The sequence below is a fragment of the Sturnus vulgaris genome, chromosome 2, assembly GCF_052056855.1.
Source record: "Sturnus vulgaris isolate bStuVul1 chromosome 2, bStuVul1.hap1, whole genome shotgun sequence".
Taxonomy (NCBI): Eukaryota; Metazoa; Chordata; class Aves; order Passeriformes; family Sturnidae; genus Sturnus; species Sturnus vulgaris.
Genome location: NC_142244.1, coordinates 72,127,772 through 72,147,018, shown reverse-complemented (window position 1 = coordinate 72,147,018; position 19,247 = coordinate 72,127,772). Strand labels below are relative to the sequence as shown.

Sequence of the window (19,247 nt, the reverse complement as noted above, 5' to 3'; positions counted from 1 at the left end):
ATTCAATCAATTTCCAACTGATAATGCAAAATCACAAATCATTCAGTGGCATATAACTGCTGGGGATCAACTTGATTCTATTGCTGGGAATATGCTTTGACTGATCAAAATGTTAAGTCTGCATTGTCAGCTCACTTCTTGCAAGGCTCCTCAAACATGTTCAAACAGCATGTGTAAACTTTATTCATTATTTATCTTGCAGTAAAGAGTGCAGTTTTATGTAAACTTACGAAAAGAAATAGTGATATTTTCATTCCCCAAAAGCTTCCAAATTAAAGGCAGACAAAAACAAAGTGTCTGGCAAGGAGTAGGAGAATGTAACTGTAGAGATATTTGGATGAATACTGCACTAGATGCACTTATAGTTTTTAATGTGCTGAGTTTAACACTGTGTTATTTCAAGTTTACACGTCTGTAAATCTGTAAAATCTGTAGAATTCAATGGTATAAAAAGAAAAAAGTTACAATAATCAATCTGTACCTTGAGACATAAACATCTGTACTTTTATGTGTGATCTGTGAGGAGATTATCTGCTTTTTCAGAGGTACAGTTAGAGGAGTTGCTCATTCTTGATTTCAAAAGGTTTCTAGCATACCCTTGCTAGCATGCTCTGTAAGATTTCAAAAAAAAATACTCAGGCCGTATTTTTCCATTCTTAAGATTTTTTGAAAGAAAGTCATTCAAGCACGAGACAAAAATATGAGTGGTAGTATAATAGCAATTAAAAAAAATCATTAAAAAGCAGAAGAAATAAGCATTTTCTCACTATATAAACTCCAAAGCAGTTTTTCACCAAACATATAAATGGGATTCATTTCCCCCTCTTTTTTTTTTCTCACAAGAATGTAATAATACATTTTCAGTTAATTTTTTAACTATGGGACAAAATCTGTACGTTTAAAATTGCCGACTGGTTTGGGCTTTACCTTACAGAACCATGAGTACTTAATTTTAAGGGATCAAATCCCTAATGTCCTCTAACAGCCAGGAATACTACTGAAAGTTTCAAAATAATTGAGAAAGGGATCACACAGACTGGATTTCTCCTTGTAATCCTACCTACAGAGAAAGTGAAGTTCCTTTCTGAAAAAGAACAATCTAAGAGGACTAAGGTGCAGTAAAATACAACAGGTTATTTCCATTCTCAACTACAGTAAAAGATGTGCAAAAGACAAGAAAGGCAGCTTGCTCACAGAGAAGGTGGAGTGACAGGCATGTAATAATGGAAAGTTTACTTTGTTCTGATCTTTATAAAACACTTTCCAGAAGTATATAGACAATACCCAGCTAAGCATAAGAGAACATGGAGTTCAGTGAGAAGAGCATTCTGAGTTAGGTTCTCACTTATATTAAACTCTAGACTTGAGAAATGCCTATACCTTTAAGGAAGCCTCAAGCCAAGTAATAGCACTACTTAGGAATGAAGCATGTTTGAATCTTGTCTCTCTCATATTCATAGAAGGATCTTTTTACAGTTGAGATAAAAAACTACATGCACCTGGAATTTACAGCTTGAAACCTCCCAGACTTGGAGGTAAGAATGAGGTTCTCCTCATTATGCATCTGGAAAGTTTCTTTTTAAGCACATGGGTAGAGGAACAAGTTGTGCTCAGACTTCTGCAGAGCTGTTTAGCAGTTAGAGAACCAGATGTGTAAGACCTTTTCCCTCATTTTCAGAAAAAAAACAGTCCCACAGCTCCCACCTCCTTGGAAAATACCTTCACCACCACAGAGCCTTAAGCTGAAAGTTTTCCACTCTGCAGAGGAAAATGGGGCCATTGGGAAAATAAGCAAGAAGAAAGCTGATTCTCTTATTTAGTGATGAGCATAGTGCTTTCAGAAAATAAAAATATTTTAGATTCTCTTTATATACACCATATGGGTTCAGTATTCATTAAGATATTATTGACCAAAACACAAAGTTAAAGTCAGAGCTTCAGACAGTCCACTTATCCTCACGGGAAGTCTATGGAATCATTTGCTCCTGAGTAATCTTCTTCTCTGTCCTAAGTCTGGGGAGTTAAAAGTGGATTCATCACTCCTTGCAGTGCAGCAGCTTAAAGATAGTTGAGGAGGACTGGAATAACATCTAGTTGTTAGCTGGGCACAAGTATTGTTGAGCAGAGCTCAGTATGGAGGCCGATTCTATTCAATATCTGTTTCCAGTTCTGGGTCCCCAAATTTAGGAAGAGCATTGAGGTGCTAGAGCAGGTCCAGAGAAGGGCATTGAAGGTGGTGAAGGGTCTGGAGCACAAGTCTTATGAGGAGCAGCTGGAGAAAAGGACACTCAGAGGGGACCTTATCACTCTCTATAGCTACCTGAAAGGAGGCTGTAACCAGGTGAGAGGGGCAGTCTCTTCCCCCTGGAACTAGGGGCAGGATGAGAGGAAGTGGCCTCAAGTTGTGTCAGAGGTGGTTTCAACTGGATATTAGGAAAAATTTCTTCACAGAAAGACTTACAAAGCACTGGGAGAGAGTGACCAGGAAAATGGTGGAGTCACCATCCCTGGAGGTATCTGAAAGATGCATAGATATGGTATCTGGAGACGTGGTTTAGTAGTGGATTTTGCAGTGTTGGGTTAATGGTTGGACTAGATCTTAGAGGTCTTCTCCTACCTAAACAATTCTACAGTTCTAAGATTCTGTGATGTCTGTGCTTTAAGTTTATTGAGCTGTTTCACCACTTGATGAATTAACACATCCAACTCTTCATTAGTCCCATCTACAAGATCTTGCAAGTGTGTAGATCAACAACATGAGATGAAGACCATCTGAAAGTCTGCTGGACATATTTGGTTTTGCCTATATTTTATCTGCATTAATCTTAATTGCTGTATATATTTCTTAATTTACCTAATTTACCTTAATTTATTGGCCATAATGCCAATGTCACTGCTTCTGGATGACACAAAGCACTATTCTCTTTCTGTCACTTTCATTTTTTGTTCAGTCAAAATCCTTCTCTCACCATTGAGAACTCATATGTAACTTTGCTTTCACTAAATCTTAAGGACTAATTTTCATAAGGTTCTCCAGACCTATTTTTTTGTTAACAGACTGTCTAGCCTGTGTTTGCTCTCATATTTAATTTAAAATAAGTCGTACCTGGATTCAAAGATATCTGTTGCAGTTAGAATTTCCATTATCTCTTTGCTATGTACTAAAACAAAACTGATAAAAGCATTACCTCCTGTTGTTTCTGTGACTCGGAAAGAAAGGTTTGAGCCTTCAAATCCAGCTATATCAGGATCTTATCAATATAAAATACAAATATTTTTCAGACCCTTTATGTTAAAGTACATTTCCCATAATAATACAATTATGATGATATTTCTATATCCTAAATCACTAAGGAAACTTGTATCCATGTATAAATCCAGTCTGGAATCGCATCAGATTTCTGTCATAAACTATCACTACCAATAACAATTTTTAGATTTATTTGGCAGGTGGGAAGTTGGGTTTAAATCGGCTTAAACTTGGATTTGCAAACTTGATGTTAGATGCAAAATCAGATAGTCTTGAGAGATTTATACATATATATATATATGTATGTATGTGTGTGTGTGTGTGTGTTTATATATATATATATATATATATATATATATATATATATATATATATATATATATATAGGGGGGGCTGATTTTTTGGGGCTGTTTTGGTTTGGTTTGGTTTGTATAAAAATTCGCAAGAAAGGTAAGTCTGTAGCATTTTCTGTTTCTACTTACTGGCTTGGCTTGATTCAGGAATTTTAAAAGTGTCTACAGAACAAAAACCAGACAAGAAATTTTATGTCAGCTTTTTTCAAAATCCAAGTACTGATTCATTGGAAACACACTTTGATTTTTGCACAGTTGTTTAAGTCAGTTCTTCTTTTCTTTAAACTTGTTTGCCCATTCCAAATTTAACAAAGACTCTCTCAGTAGTGCCATCAGGGAGAGGGGTCTCTGGCAGTTTCAACTTTGGTGGTAAAATTAGTAGATAGAGCTTGCTAAAAAAATCTGGCACTCACCAACCTACACCGACCACATGTGATAAATTTTCAGCAAATACCCTTTAGCATGATGAACCTAGACTGAATAGGTTTTTTCCACCATTGTGAAGACAAGGGGAAAATGCTTAGTGACAAATGACATGGAAGTCTTCGGGACAGATTCACCCACAATTGTGATTAGAGAATTTAAAAGCTCCAGATTTTAAGACACCATAACAAAAACAGCTATTCTCTTATGTAACTAGACAATAGCACTTTTGAGTAAATTAAGCCTTTAAAGCCACACTCAAGGTTATTTTAAGCATCCCTTCATTTTGCACATAAAATAACTTGCAATACTGAGGTTGGTATACAGCTATTGTTATTGCATTGCTGCTTTCCAATATTGAGATATTGTATCCATACACACTAAAGATGGAACTCCACATTTGAATATTTTGAGAGGTCAACTATAAAAATACAAAACCCCATTTAAACGATGTCTAGATTTTCATGGCAATAGAGATATTAATAATTTTTTACTTGGCTCTGATGCCAGAAGAATGACTTCATTAGAGAAATGAGGCATTCAGCCTCCATGGTGACTATATTTAGACCTACTCTTGCTGCTCTACATGAGAAACAAGAGTACAGCAGAATTTTTCACTGATACCATTGTATGTTCAAATAGCTATTTTGTCTCCAGACTGCTCCTTTTGAATGCAGTTAGAAGTTCCTACACACTTGGTCAAATACAAAATTATTATCATTAACTTGGCTGTGAAATATCACAGGAAATATTAATTGCAGACTTCCTGTAATCATGATGGCTTTGAAGCAACTGAAGGCACAAATAAATCCTAAAGCTGCAAATACCATATTTTTTTTTCCTGCCTATTTTTCATAATAGCAAATTTTTGCTCTTTCTTTATCATAAGATTTGGTTAATCTTTTCATGCATTTTTATCCTGGCTTCCAGGTAGATGCTTGCCAAACCTAAAATTGCTGCAAAATAGCTTGGCCACCTGCATCCAAATTGCAAAACTCCTAGAGGTGATGATTGAGGGGTGTGGGAGTACTGCTATCTGTCTCCAACTCCATCCTTAGTTTGGCGTGCCTGCTTAAATTCTGTTGCAAATGGGATTATTCAGAGTTTAAAATCGAGCATATGCTTAAGTATTTTGGCAAATTGTAGAATCATCTGTGGAACTCACTCCACATATTAACAGCAGACCTGAAAATATCCAGTTGGACAGTTTTTTTTTTATTTTAGTGTATGAGAAAATATTGATTCTGTCTAACCTCTTTTTTCAATTTGAGTTTGCAGGAAAAAATTTTATAGTTCGTCACTTGATGGGAATGCTAAGGATGAGATAAAAATCAACCTCTTTTCCAGCTGCTGGAAAGAGTTAGGTGTTTTGGATTAATCAGTGAAGTGACAGTGTGAAATGTACGATGAAAATAATCGATATGTTTCTCCAAGTGTCTCTTCTTAGCCATCTCTAGCACCTGTGCTGTATCTTAAGACTTCATTGATTGAGGTCAGATCACTGGCATATTTTTCTGTGGATAAATACAAACACAGTTTTTCTTGTTAACCCCTAAATCCTAATAGCATGGACAGAGAAGATTCCAGCCACAGCAGTCTCCTCATGACTTAGAGATTTTGGTCCACAACACACAACATCTCTATTTTTGTTCATTCAATGTTATTCAGCCTTGAAATATTGAGAGAAATTCTGTTGAAACAAGTGTCTTGTATTCATGGAAAAAAAATTCTAATGGAAGTCTATGAACAAATTGGAAAGGGTTTTCATCAACAATTGGGAAGATAAACATCTGAAACAACATATTTGTCAGCAGACTGACTTTTATTTTATTTTTGCAAAGACTGGAACATAAAAGTTAGAGTACAATACAAAGCACAATATGGACACCCAAAGAGAAAGGAAAAGGAAATCCATGTCTGGCTAGCAGATATCCCTTCTTCCATTCACCAATCCTTAACTTTAAAAAGACCACAGAACACTTCCTTGTCAAGGGGAGGGACACACTCTAGTTCTCTCTTGTTACCAGTGACAGGACCAGAGGTAATGGCCTTAAGTTGTGTCAGGGAAGGTTTAGGGTCTTAGACTGGGTGTTAGAAACACAGTTCTTCACTCAGAGGGTTGCTGAGCACTGAGATGAGCACCACAAGGAAGTGGTCACAGCATAAAGCCTGTCTGAATTAAAGAAGTTTTTGGACAATAATCTCAGGCACACAGGGATCGTCCTGTGCAGGGATAGGAGTTGGACTTGAAGATTCTTGTGGGTCCCTTACAATGCAGAAACTTCTGTGAATCTGTGGCACTGTACCTGGGGTTCATGCACTTGTCACTCTGCTGACACATCCAGTATTTTTTTCGTTTCCTTCCCTCCCCTCCTCTTATCTCCCCTCTCTACCACTCCCCTCCCCAATTCCAACTTCAGGCACAAAGATCCATAAAAGTTCCATATATTGGTCATTGGTAGCTTTCTGGAGGGAAATTACAGTTAGAAGATTTAGAAAGGTTGGAATGCCAGTCTACGGTGTAGAGTACAAAGGTGGTGGTAAGTGTTTGTGGTTGTTGTCTGCTACTAGTGACTTAAATGTTACTTTTCTGACTTCTCTATGTTCTTCTGCTATGTAGCTATCTGTGAGGAAATTTCACCCAACTGACAGTTAAGGTTATGTGTACCAACATTGTTTGGTATCATCACAATGACAGAAATTATCAAAATTGCATAGGAGTAGATCCCTCTGTCTTTCCACAGTTATTTATATAGAGAGATCAAGTTAGCTCCTTTCAGTCTTGTAGACTGCACTTCTGAGCTCAAGTTTTAGACTTTGTATCGAGCACTGTGTGAAAATACATCTTGCAGCCAAATCTTCAAATAAGCTGAAGTCATAAAGAAAATATCAGGCACGGCAGTTGCGAGGCACAGGAGCGCTACACATGCGATGAATGCGCGGTGCCCCGGCCGGGGGGAGCGGCGGTAGGGTGTTCTCAGCGGAGGGCTAGCGCCGCTGAAATCTGCTTCCCTTGGCCCCCCGCCAGCAGCCCGGGCTGGCCAAAGTCAGAGCGCGATGTAAGGCCTGTCTGTTCGGCAGGGCGGCTGAAATGCCGTTGGATTATTCCTAGCAATAGGATACGGTTCGGGGAGCTGTGGGTACTTTTTTTTTTTTTTTATTTTAATTTTATTTTGTTGTTTATAAGATCCTTGATTGTAAAGAGATCTGTCTTTTTCTGATGTTTAAGGTTGTCATTCAGGAAGTGCAGGGCAGATGCACGATAATGAGAGGCCAATATTAATTAATTAGATTTGCTTCCTTTTCAATCAGGCACTGCATACTTGAATGAGAGCACAATAAAATCATGCTCTAAATCATAGATTAAGGATGACTATTTCCTTCTTAGTAGAGAGCACAATTTTTAATCAACTGTCCTTGATTTTGAATACAGACCATCCTCTCAGACACGTCACCTTGCATTTAGCAAATTAATTGCACATTTTCCAATTTGAAGTTATCTGAGTTCTTGCCAATTTGTGCTGGGATTACTTCCTGAGCTACAGACAGTTTAGGAGGTTTTTGTTGTTGTTGTTGTTTTAAAACCTGCTGTGCTGGAGGGAAATGAAGTCTTGACTTTGATGTTCTTAGTGCCTTTACAGCTGTAGAGTTGGACCATCTGTGCCTCCTCAGGTTTCCTCAGGGAAGAGCAGTGGGATATAGCTAGAAGCCTTCAGGGATGAGATGTCTCTGGGTGAAAATGTGTGGCTGAGGAGTCTCACAGCCATCAGATCCTGGCTGCCAAGGCATTGCCTGTAAGGGGTATTGGAATTATTTCAAATTGTCCTGAGCTAATTTATAGCCTGCTTTGTTGCCTTGATTGCAAGAGCAACTAGATAGTTAAAAGCAGGATTTCCCCAATTTTGTTCTTGGGGTAAGATACTCAGCCTCTTTTGAACTTAATTTATGGCCATATGAGAAGGTGTGTCCTCTGTTTTCTGAATTGTCTTTGTTACTGAAAAGAGCAACTAGTGAAGCCTGGTTTCCTACAGCTTTGTGTCTTGTGTTCCATTCACAAGGAATATCCCTATTTACTTTGCAAATCCTCAACTTTCAGACCTGCTGGAAAGGAAAGAGCATCATTTGTTATGGCTGAACCACGTATGTGTTGGTCGTCTGGTTATTGAAACAAGTGCTTCTCGGTCAGATAGTAGCTGCATCTTGATTTTTGCATATCCATAAGGGAAAGAAAAGAGATCTCTCTGTACATTCTCCTTATGTGGGACCCTAAGGGACTCTCCTTCCCAAACAATTGGTTACTGCTGATTAAACTCATAGAAATTGTATCAAAAAGTGGCCAATAAGTTTTTACAGTTTTAGAGGGGCTGATAATAAACAGAAATGGAAGGCTATTCAGACAATGTAATAATGCACATCTTGCTTTTTTGGGAAACAAGGGGGAAAATAGTTCTAAAGCCAGACATTCACATAGTCTGGCCAAAAACTTTTGAGGAAAACTTTTAATGGATACAAGGTACAGATTTAAAAATAAAATAAAATAAAATAAAACAAAAGCAGATTACTTATCATCGTGTCTTCTGACAAGAAGAAAGAAGAAATAAAAGTGGAAAATTTTAATCAAGTCTTTTTTTCTTTATACATTGTATATTCATTGTTTATACATAGAAATATAAATGCAGAATCATACTTTGTGTGAGTCTATCATAGAATGAATCATTGATAGCATTCAAAACTGAGGTTGGGGTTTTTTAAATTCAAGGATTCAACTATTTGCAAGCACAGACTTATGCTATCCAAAATTATAGTCTTTTCTCTTTAGAAAACAACTTTTTAAAATTTAAAAATAAACTTAATTCTTGAGTGATTGAGTTAAAATATAAATTTTAAGAAATATGCTATTATATTTAATGTTTAGGGGGTTTTTCTAATAAATTACCTTAGTAACACCCTAGTACTTGATTTGGTGCTCACCAAAGGGACACAGTGGCCCTTTTAAATTAAAAGAGCAAAACTTTGTAAGGCCAGAAGGGATCATTAGGCTGATTTATGTCACACAACTGCATAACACAGAGCATGGAATTTTAACAAGTACTTTTGTCATGAAGTCCATGACTATAGTCTGAAAGTGTACCTTTTAGACCTAAACTTGATTTAAGCACTATAAGTGCCACAGGATCCAGAACTTCCTAGGAAGAGTGTAGCAGAGGTTATTTTATTCAGCCTCTATTTTGCAACCATGACAAATCTTTTTCTGGTGAGATATGTGCAGACTCTACTTTTTAAATTACCCACTTCACCAGACATTTTCGAAGCAGATGGCCAAGAAAAGATGAGGTTTTGCAAGAAGGAGTGGGAAACAAACCAGAAAATGTAGAGCATGAGAAAGGGAGAGACTGTCAAAGATAGTGTATGCTAAGACTCTTATGAAGATAAGCAAGGAGGAGGAATACGACCATTGCAGTTACTTTCCACTGTTCTGGGGAGGAACAACTGTTGTAAATCCAATTCAGCAAGCCAATCCTTTTCACAGGCTTTGCTCTACTGATAAGCAAACACTTGAAGAAGCCCAAAACATCTGAACAACTACATCACCCAGGCAACACCAGGAGTGGGTGAGGCAAATAAGAAATGAGCCATTGTTAAAGAATAGGCCTAGTTTAATCTGGAACAACAAACTCTGGAATGCACAAAGTATACTTTTTTTCCATGATATAACTTGTGAGGGGGAATTAAGATAATTTAAAATTTATTCACTTCCAAAGATTAAAATAAGTTTGGATTTCTTGAAAATTTCATGTTAATTGTCACGAATTCTAGCTTTAATACCCTTACTTTCAGGATCACCTGGCCACAATTTCATCAATCGACGGTTCCTCAGTTCAAAAATGGCATTTTTAAAACAGAAATACTCCAGACAAATATGTCAATTGTCTAAATAACCAGGCTGGCTGTGTGGCAGTTCACCTACTCTGTGCTTCCTGGGCTGTTGGTGTAAGTGCCCATTTGGGTGCAACTCAATGCCGTGCCCCAAGCTGTGATGTTCTGTTCTATATCTACAATGTGTGGTTATCAAACCAGCATATCTTAGATGTGCAACTGGAATTTTTTTGAAAGATGCCATTTCGATTTGTCTACATTTTATTTGTCATATAATTTCAAATATTATAATATTTCAAACTTATAGTTCTGAATTTTTTTAACCATGATAATAAACTTGTGTCCAGTCCATTCCTAAGACTAATAGAGTAAATAGAAATTTTACTGCTTTGGGGGTTTTCTTGGCCTTAAAATGCTGCTATAAACTGTCAGCTTCCATTCCATTTTAACCTTACTTTTGATAAAGAAATAGAAATATGAGAAACTAGAGAGATGAAAGACAGAGAAAGTGGGCTATATATTAGCTGTGTGCAAAATATTCTTCTTTTTTAATGCCAAAGATTGATGTTCTAGGATAAATCCAAGTAGAAGTAACATAGTCCAAGCACTGAAAATTGCTATTAATTTACCAACCTTATATCCTTTTACAAATAATTCAAAATTTTCTCAGTCTGGATCTATTTCTATTATAGCTCTGAAGCACTGAGCTCCCTCTTGTGACTAGCACCTGAACATTATTCTGATTTTGGGACACATATCCTGCACATACTCTTGAGAGAAGCAGATCTGTTCAGATACCAGATTCCGTCAGACCAACCCTACTTACATCTAATAATGTCTTTTAAAAATATCTACAGGGGCTATCTGGAAAAATACAAACTTAATCTTCCCCATTTTTGAGCTCACCCTTTGCACAGCTGATTTTTCAAAGTGAAAGGAAGCATGTCTCCTCAAAAGTCTGCATATCTAATGCCGAATCTGTGTCTTCATGAAAATTATTTGATCACTCCTCAGTGACTTATTATGCAATAAATACAATATAGTGACCAGTAACCAAATGAAGACTAAATATAAATTTACCAACCATAGAGCCAGGAAATACAATCCATCATATCTGACAGCAATTTCCTTTCAGAGTTGTAAGGCTGTATTTCTTTATTTACACTTGGTGATGAAGGTATAATGGTTCATTAGCATAGGCACAGTCATTTCTGTGTCATGATCTGTGTTGCCTTTGTATAGCTTATTCCAAGATGGTGTTAAGGAATAACATTCACAGCTGCATAGCTATGAATACAGTATGTTCAATAACTGTCAACTTTCATTTGATACAGACATATTGGAAGAAATGTTTTGTATAGAAATGGCACTCTTAGTAGAAGAGTGAATATGAGGAAAAGTATGAAAGGTACAGAACAAGAGGAATTCAGGCCAACATGCCCTTCTTTAACTTTCTGACATGGAACATGAGTTCTTTGAGACTATTTCTTGGTAGATGAGAAAGAATAAGTAGCACACCCCCTTCACATATAAATTTAAAATTATGTGGTCATAGCTGGGAAAAAAATCTGTGAATAATCCAATCTATATGTTTCAAATAATTTCCACTTCCTTGCACAAAAAAAAGAGCTTTAAAGGGTTAAATATTTTATGCTTTCAGGCAAAAAGAGAAACAAAAGAACAATTAAAAGGTATCTTGCTTAATAGAATTATTCCTAAGAACATTCATTTTCACCTCTTCTAAGTTCTAATATTAACTAGTACCAAAACCTTCAGACTGCCATTTTTAACATACTCAGTTATGCAATTCCCATCATCTGACAGTGTAAAAATAGGATTAGGCTTACAGTTACTACCATTGCAAAGGGTCTCAAATTTAACATTGAATATAAATCTCCTATTTTCTCAGACTATTGCAAAATCAATTTTGTTACATCTAATGTACAGGTAATCACATGTCTCTGTGACAAAGCAAGTGTCTTTTCTAATCTTGTTATCCACAGATGCAGTAATATATTTTTCCAGGCAATAGAAAAACACATATCCTGAACTCTACAGTCCTTACTCATACTAGTCTACTGCTGAAGTGGACTGGAGCTTTGAACAGTGTAGAGTTACAGCTTAATGAATGCTAGTTCTTCTGTACAGGAGAAATTCGTATGCTTTCATACTCTCTCAGCTTCATTTCCTTCCAAGGCTCATTAATTTTTAAAAGAGCCAGCTTTCTTACCCTTGCCTCCTAGTAGGTGGTGTTGCACTACCATAAATATAAGGGTATTTATAATTTTAGCTGGAAGAAGAGTATGATAAAGCTCAATTGCACAGCCGAAGAGGTTTGGCTAAGTATCCACATCAGCTCTAAGGAAAAGCTTCAACACATTTCATGGTGGTCACTGGGTTGCTAATTTGGCCATATAACGTTTCTTTTATTGGGCAGAAAGCAGCATGATTGTTATTTCTAGGACCCTAGCAATTTGTCTGGACTCAGATGCTGTGCCTGCCACAACCCAATCATACAGTGAAGAGAGAAATGGTCTTTTTCAGAATTCTACGTTTATCCCACTGCAACTTAGGGACTCATTCAGCAAAGTGGAGCAAGTAATACATAATGCATTCATTCTGAGGTGTTCAAATTATTGAATGTGGAGAGGTTGAATGTTGTTGCTAAAGCAGTCAAAGGAGACAAGTGGAAACAGCTGCAAACAGTCATGAATAGCCCAAAAGTCCAGGTCCACAAGCAAAATCTTAAATATCACTTAATCACCTTTCTCTTCAGTTCCTCATCCTCATAGCAATGCTCTCAGTCTTCAGACTTGGTATTGTTGACACTCCCCTTCAAGTCAGTAAAAAGTATTTTCCCCCCTGTTCAGTCATTATCCTCTGCTCCTTGAGTAGTTTTATGGCCTGCTGTCTAAATGACATATTACAATACTTTATCTTTACAGAGTGAGATACAGCTCCCACTATATGGTGTATTTCTATCACTTACTTTCTTTGATTTTTCTGTTCATTCTTCATCTTCTTAAAGAGAGCAAACTAAATTTCAGAGTGAAAATGAGAATGTAACCATCTGACTGATGAGTGGAAGGCCCTTTAAAACCTGCCAAAATCTTGGAAAAACTATTTTATTTCCTTTTCTATCCTACTGCCATGTCGTTATCTGAAAAATATTTCACAGGCTCTTTGATTCAGTATACTTTGTCAAAAGCTTGAATTCTACAAATGCAATTAGTATTACCGATCACAAGGTCCTCATTAAACAGACTAACATACTAAGCTGAGTTTTGTTTGAGCAAAATTAGGGAAGGATTGCAGCATTAACAAGTTTTTTTTCCGTGCTCCTTCGGGAGAATGCTGCTGCGAGTGCTTCAGTGTGACACAATACATGGTCAATAATAATCCTTGGCTTGGCTAGGTGACCAACCCAAAATTTGCTCACTGAAGAGAATCTCAAAAAACTTTACCTGAGTATAGTTAAGCCAAAAAAATATATTTACTGGAAGTTACTACTCCTCGAAAGATGCCTACCAACTTGTGTGAAGTCAAAAAAAGTTTGATTCAAATTTGAATCCTCATAGGGATCATTGCATCTCTAAGCAACCTTCATGCTGATAAAGGGAGGAAAGAAGGAAGGGAATTTCTTGCTTCCCACTGCATTCATAAGTGTGTTACATGCACAAGATCAATTCTTGTGCCAACAGAGTGGCCTTGAACTTTTAAAAATATTAGATACAGAACAATTTATTATTGGGCCTTTTGAAAGAGCTGAAAACCTTCAGTCATGGAAAGATTCATGAGCATGAGTTGCAAAACTTATTTCTGACAAAGGTCCTGAAAAACAATTGATCATTTGGTAGCTAATCCTAAAAACACCTCCAGCCCATTATTGCTGATTTGTCACCTTGAAGGCCCCATTTACTGTCATTTATCATTTTGATTTTATTCATAGTGTTCAAACTCCTGGCACTGCACAGCTGTAGGGTGAAGATTTGCTAACAAGAAGGTCCAGAAGGTAATCTCTCACTGTGGTTAATGAAAGTAGAAGAGAATAAAGAGGAAAGGAAAGGTTGTATCCCTGATCCATTATCAAGTTCATATCACACAGATACTGGAACCTAAAATTTCTGTTGTCAGGGTGAAAGTTACTGAAAGATGTTTGTGTAGGCTCCTTTCACGTCACACTTGTTTACACTGCTCTGCTCTATAGAAAGGATTTAAATGTCAGTTGAGTGAGATAATTGCACTAATTTAGCACATCTAAGATTCTTGGATACAGTCTTTTCAATAAGAAATAGCCATGGATTCAATGAAAAGCAAAATGTTTCTCACTTTGCTTTGGAGACTTTTTCTTAGGCTGTCTCTGATGGCTGTCTCAGAATATCTCATGGTTTAGTGGATAGAGACCCCACTAAGGACCTGTGGTGGAAGAAGAGCTCCAGACTGAACAGAAGATAAGAATTTGAATACTTCAATGGGCATGTGAATGCTCATTGTTAGCAGAAGGCAACTAAAAGCGTCAGTGCTTTTCCCAGTGTCAAACTCTACAGCTGTGACATCCAGGCACATTGTTCCCTGTTTCACCTAAGCATACCTCCTCAGACAGACCATCTCCTTTTGACAGGATTACAGTTAGAAACTCACAGGCTTTTTTTTTTTTCTGGGCTTCAATCATTGTGTTTGTTTTTGAGGAGCACCCCAGCTCCACAAATGTCCTCCTCCTTAGGCTTGCCCTGCTTGCCTGGGCAGCAGAAAAACAGGTTCAATCACCCCAGCATTGAGGAAGGAAGGCATGGTGCCCAGGTCTCTTTCCCAAGCACTCCTACTGCTGGGTTATTACACAGAGAGTGGGCAGCATCACCTGCAGTGCCTTTTCTGCCTGTACTGTACAAGGACACACTAAGCTCTGCTTTACTTTTGCAAAAAGACTTGAGATAGGCAGCTGCTCTCAAGAAAGGACCTAGCGTTTGGCTGGATACAGGTAGCTGTTGAATACCATGGCAAAAACCTATCAGCTTTAGAAAGGGCTATGACAACTTTAAGTCAGTGATCTTAGATATTTCTTCCTGCAAATGCTGTTTTGAAGCACCTATCCCTTACTCCAGACTGTTTAGGAAGCCTAACTCAATGAATGATCATTTTATTTTCATTCAGAAACCAGGACAAGATTCAGAGAGGTTTTAAAGCTCATTCTCTAATGACACTGAGACTCAGATAATTCCTTAAATACCTGTCTTTATTGAATGTACCTCTTAACCCCAAGGGACATAGGAACACAAATTCCTCTGGGCCTTTTTTAAAAATTCCCCTCCCTTTCCTGTCTGAATGGGATCCATTCTCCTAAAGAGGGGCTGGTTTTTTGAAAATCTCATCCATAAAATGCTCGTTATTGTGGAAAACTTTGCACAGCCGTCGGAGAGAGTTTTCAGTCGTGTAAGCCAAGCCAAACTGAATGTGGCAGGGTTCATTCGGAGCACTACCCCTGAGTATATTTTTCAGTAAGTAGGTAAATTAGCCGCGCACGCATGCACGGCACAGCTTCCTTCCGAACATTCAGCTGTCATTAAACCCTCTGCTGCTATTTAAAAACGTCTAAGCTCGAACGATGGGCAGCTTTCAAGGACTCATAACTCACCCAAATCAAAACCAGTTTTCACAAAACTGCTCCAAGGCTTCTTGATGGAAAAGGTTTCCTCATTGAGTGCCATTGTTTCCAGTTCTTTCATCCTGCTAGGTGTCTAAAAGAGAAAGTCACAAGAATTTGTATTTGTATAAGAACTTTCACTCTCTCATTCAAAAATATAGCACTGAGGATAAGCTTAGCAGGAATAAGAAGGATTAAGCATTTATGTGGATAATGAGAACATCCATGATTACATCAGTGGGGTGAATAGGATGAAAACACTGTGGCGACCAGCCCTCTCCTGGAATCTTTTAACATTTGTTTAAAAATTTTATAGGAGAAAAACTCCTATAATGGTGTAAACAAAGGGAGTGGGTTAATCAGACATGGATTAAATTAAAGTCACCCACCTAAACACATTGATTGTAGAGATTAAAAGCACCATCACCTTTCATCTATCTTGTTTACCTCCCAAGCACCCTCTGGCTTTTGTGTGGCATTTTGGTTTCCATGGCCACTGAAGGTTCCTTCCTATAATCAAAAACGACCTCCTGTTATAAAAGACTCAGAGTCTTTGCTCAGCAGGCCATTTCCCCCTTTTATTATTCTTTTCTCTTGCCTTCAGGGAAAGCTTTGTGTGAGCAGGACAGAGCACTTGGTTGGTTGGCAGTTGACCTCAGCTGCACACAATGAGCTCTGAGTGCTACCTGAAATGTGTGACAAAGAGGGAAGGGTCACTGGCTTAGAGCATTACAAGGGCATGGGCAAGCAACTGTGATGACACTTGCCAAATGTTAGCATTCACCTAATTCAGGAGGGTCCCTGCTGATTGACAGCTCCTCACTCTTCAGCAGCTAAAGACAGAAAATACACAAGTTCATTAATTAATAACCCTGCTAGACTCCAAAGATATAAAGGTTAAAAGAGAAAAAAAACAAAAACAACCAACAACAATAAACCATAACAAAAAAAAAAAAAAATCCACAAAGAAAGCAGCTTGGTAGGAGGGAGCCAGCTCAGGATGAAATATGTACAAAGTATATAAATATATATATTTTTAAGAGCACGCCTCACTAGTTTAAAGCCATTTTAATAGCCTACAGGCAAAATTTGTCATGGTATGTAGCTGAGTGCTGTGCTTGCTTAAAATGCTTTTGACAATGTGAGGAAAGCCTTTAAGCATTTGATGAAGGTAAGTTAGTTAGCAGAGCTTGGAAGCCAGTTTGCAGGTTCCAAGATAATTCCTCGGGATCCAATTAAACTGTTGAATTTTACATTCATTCCATTTTTCTAATGCTTTTAGTTAAGGGGATTTCTCCCATACATAACCCGCTCACACGTACCCCATACTCCCAAACCAATGATTTTAAACACAGTTCTATGTGACTTTTTAGCTGGTTTCACCCTTTGATTGTTGAAGTGTGTTACTCTATTAAAGGGAAAAAAAAAAAAAAAAAAGCTTTGAGCACATTTTTCTTTCCTGGCTACAGCAACAGGGAGATTTAATGCTGTATATCATAGCTGATTGCAGAGGTTATATGAGAGGAGCACCTGTGGATAGTTGCTAAAGACAGCAAAATGTTGACAATTTCTTATATCAGCTACTTGCTGTGCTGCTCAAAAGTGCTGTAGGATACCACAAAAAAGGATATGAGAGCAACAAAACTTCTCTTGCATATGGGTACTCACACTGAGGGAAACCCATCATTATCAGAACTATCAAATTTTCAACAAATACTATTCAAAAATTAGTTTATCTGGTAGTCTAGTGTAAGAATTCTTATGATAAAAAAAAAGAAGCAAATGTGGAAGTTCAAGGCACTTCAATAAATACTATTTTTACATTTGAGCACAGCAGATCCTGTAGTGTAACATCTTTTCTGACATTTTCCATCACATTTGTATCTTTCCTGACATTTTCCATCACATTTGTATCTTTCTTTGACATGAGCATTAGTGCTTTAGTCATAACAAATAATATATTCAGCAGTCTGACTTAAAAGAAATTGAAATCTGTCTTGTAAAGTGATCTTGAAATCATGCAATATGTCAAAAGCTGTGATGCAACATTGTATTATATGTTTTATACTTCTTTTCGCTCAGTCTAATTTAATAGCTTTTAGCAGAGTGAATTCTATCAAAAATCATGACAGAATTAAGACATTTACAGGCACTAATCCATCAAAGAACATTTGAAATTCAGCACTGTAACTTGTCTTCGTGTTTGAAACTTTTATAGAATAAATACACAATAGCAACATGACCAGTGAATCTTTCTGCAGTGAATGCTGCAGTTCATCTGGGAGCAGACACTTTCACTCCTCGCTTGTGATGAGCATAAATTGGTCTTGTAGCTGAGAACATTTCTCCTGACACAGGGTATTGAGGACAGAGATTTCTGCCAGGAACTCCACGCTGCTGTTCATGCGGCTTTCATCTTTGGAATGTTATGTTCAGATCTGCTTTAGATCACAAAAGAGCTGTGAATTTCTCCACACTAGTAGAAACCCCATAGCAGTATGGCATAAGCAGAATTTCAAGAAGAAAAGAATTCTCTTGAAAAAGATTTCATTACCAAAAGAGAGTTTTGGGGTTTTTTTTGGTTTTGTTTTTTTTTTTTTGCAAGATTGAATGACAGTATAAAGAAATATGTGACAAGAATAACTGAATGGATTAAGTTTAAGCATGCTGCAATGTGTACTTTCTTTTCCCTACAGAGCAGAGAAAAGACAGAAGGAAGTAAGGCCAAAGAGGCATCTTGTTCTAACATGGTTAAAATAGCTTAGTCTTAATTTTTTCATACTAAAACTCTCATGAAGTTCATAAAAGAAATTCAGAATATGTCATTATAAAGTGGGTATAAATGAGGCTTGTCAAAACCAGTGTAATTACTTAGGAGTTCACTGCCTTAAATAGCATCCAACAACATTGTTGAAATGATCCCCACACAGTGGGGATGATGTTAACCAAAGACCCTGTTAAATTTCTCTTGAAAAGCTACCACTGACATCAGTGGACTTGGAATGCCCTTTAAATAATAATCAGTTACCTATCACCAATAAACATTAGCTAAGTTCTGCTTCTTGCACCTTATTTCTGGATTCCCTTGTAGTTACATTTTCAAATATCCGGCAGGTATTTTTCATGCAAAATAAGAATTCTTGTGAATCCTTTGTTCTAAATTATCTTCCCACAGACAGTCACTCCACTTCCAGAGCCTTCAAAACCAGCTAAGCTAGATCACCCGAATGCAAATTCAGCTTTAAAGGAATAACGTTATACACATCTGGAGGAAAGGTCATTTAGCAGATTGATTTGGTCACTGAACATTTTCCCTGCTGCCATCTTAAGACTTATACCTCTAATCGATTGCACTCCCTGCTCCATGACCCCCGGCAATACTGCTCTTCATTCCAGTGGCAACAGTTCCCAGTCGGCTTCTCAGGCTGTGTATTGTATGCATTGTGAACAAAGCTCCTGGCAAGGGGCAGTATTCTTCCCCTATCTCATCTCTATCATCTTCAAGTCATCTCTTTAAAGGAAATAAACTGCAGGTGTGTATGCTTCCCCCTCCCCTCTTTCCCTTCACTTCTCAGAAAGGTCAATAAATGGGATTAAAATTCTCTCACTGCACATCAGACTCTCAAAGTGAGGGCAAAGTGCACATGTGAAAGGGCAAGTGGGCATGCACACACTCACATCCACGTGCACAGGAATAGCCCTG

The 19,247-nt window shown here is 37.5% G+C and overlaps 1 long non-coding RNA gene across 1 annotated transcript in view; it reads right to left on the bottom strand.

Annotated features, from left to right (window-relative positions):
- The window catches only part of LOC148224847 (uncharacterized), a 37,882-nt gene extending 21,483 nt beyond the window's left edge, over window positions 1-16,399 (bottom strand). Inside the window, exons 1-2 of the long non-coding RNA XR_015801974.1 lie at window positions 15,934-16,399; window positions 15,536-15,638 (exon numbers count right to left, since the gene is read on the bottom strand). This is a non-coding gene — a long non-coding RNA (uncharacterized LOC148224847). The remainder of the gene's footprint in view (window positions 1-15,535; window positions 15,639-15,933) is intronic.
- Window positions 16,400-19,247: the final 2,848 nt, after the last annotated feature.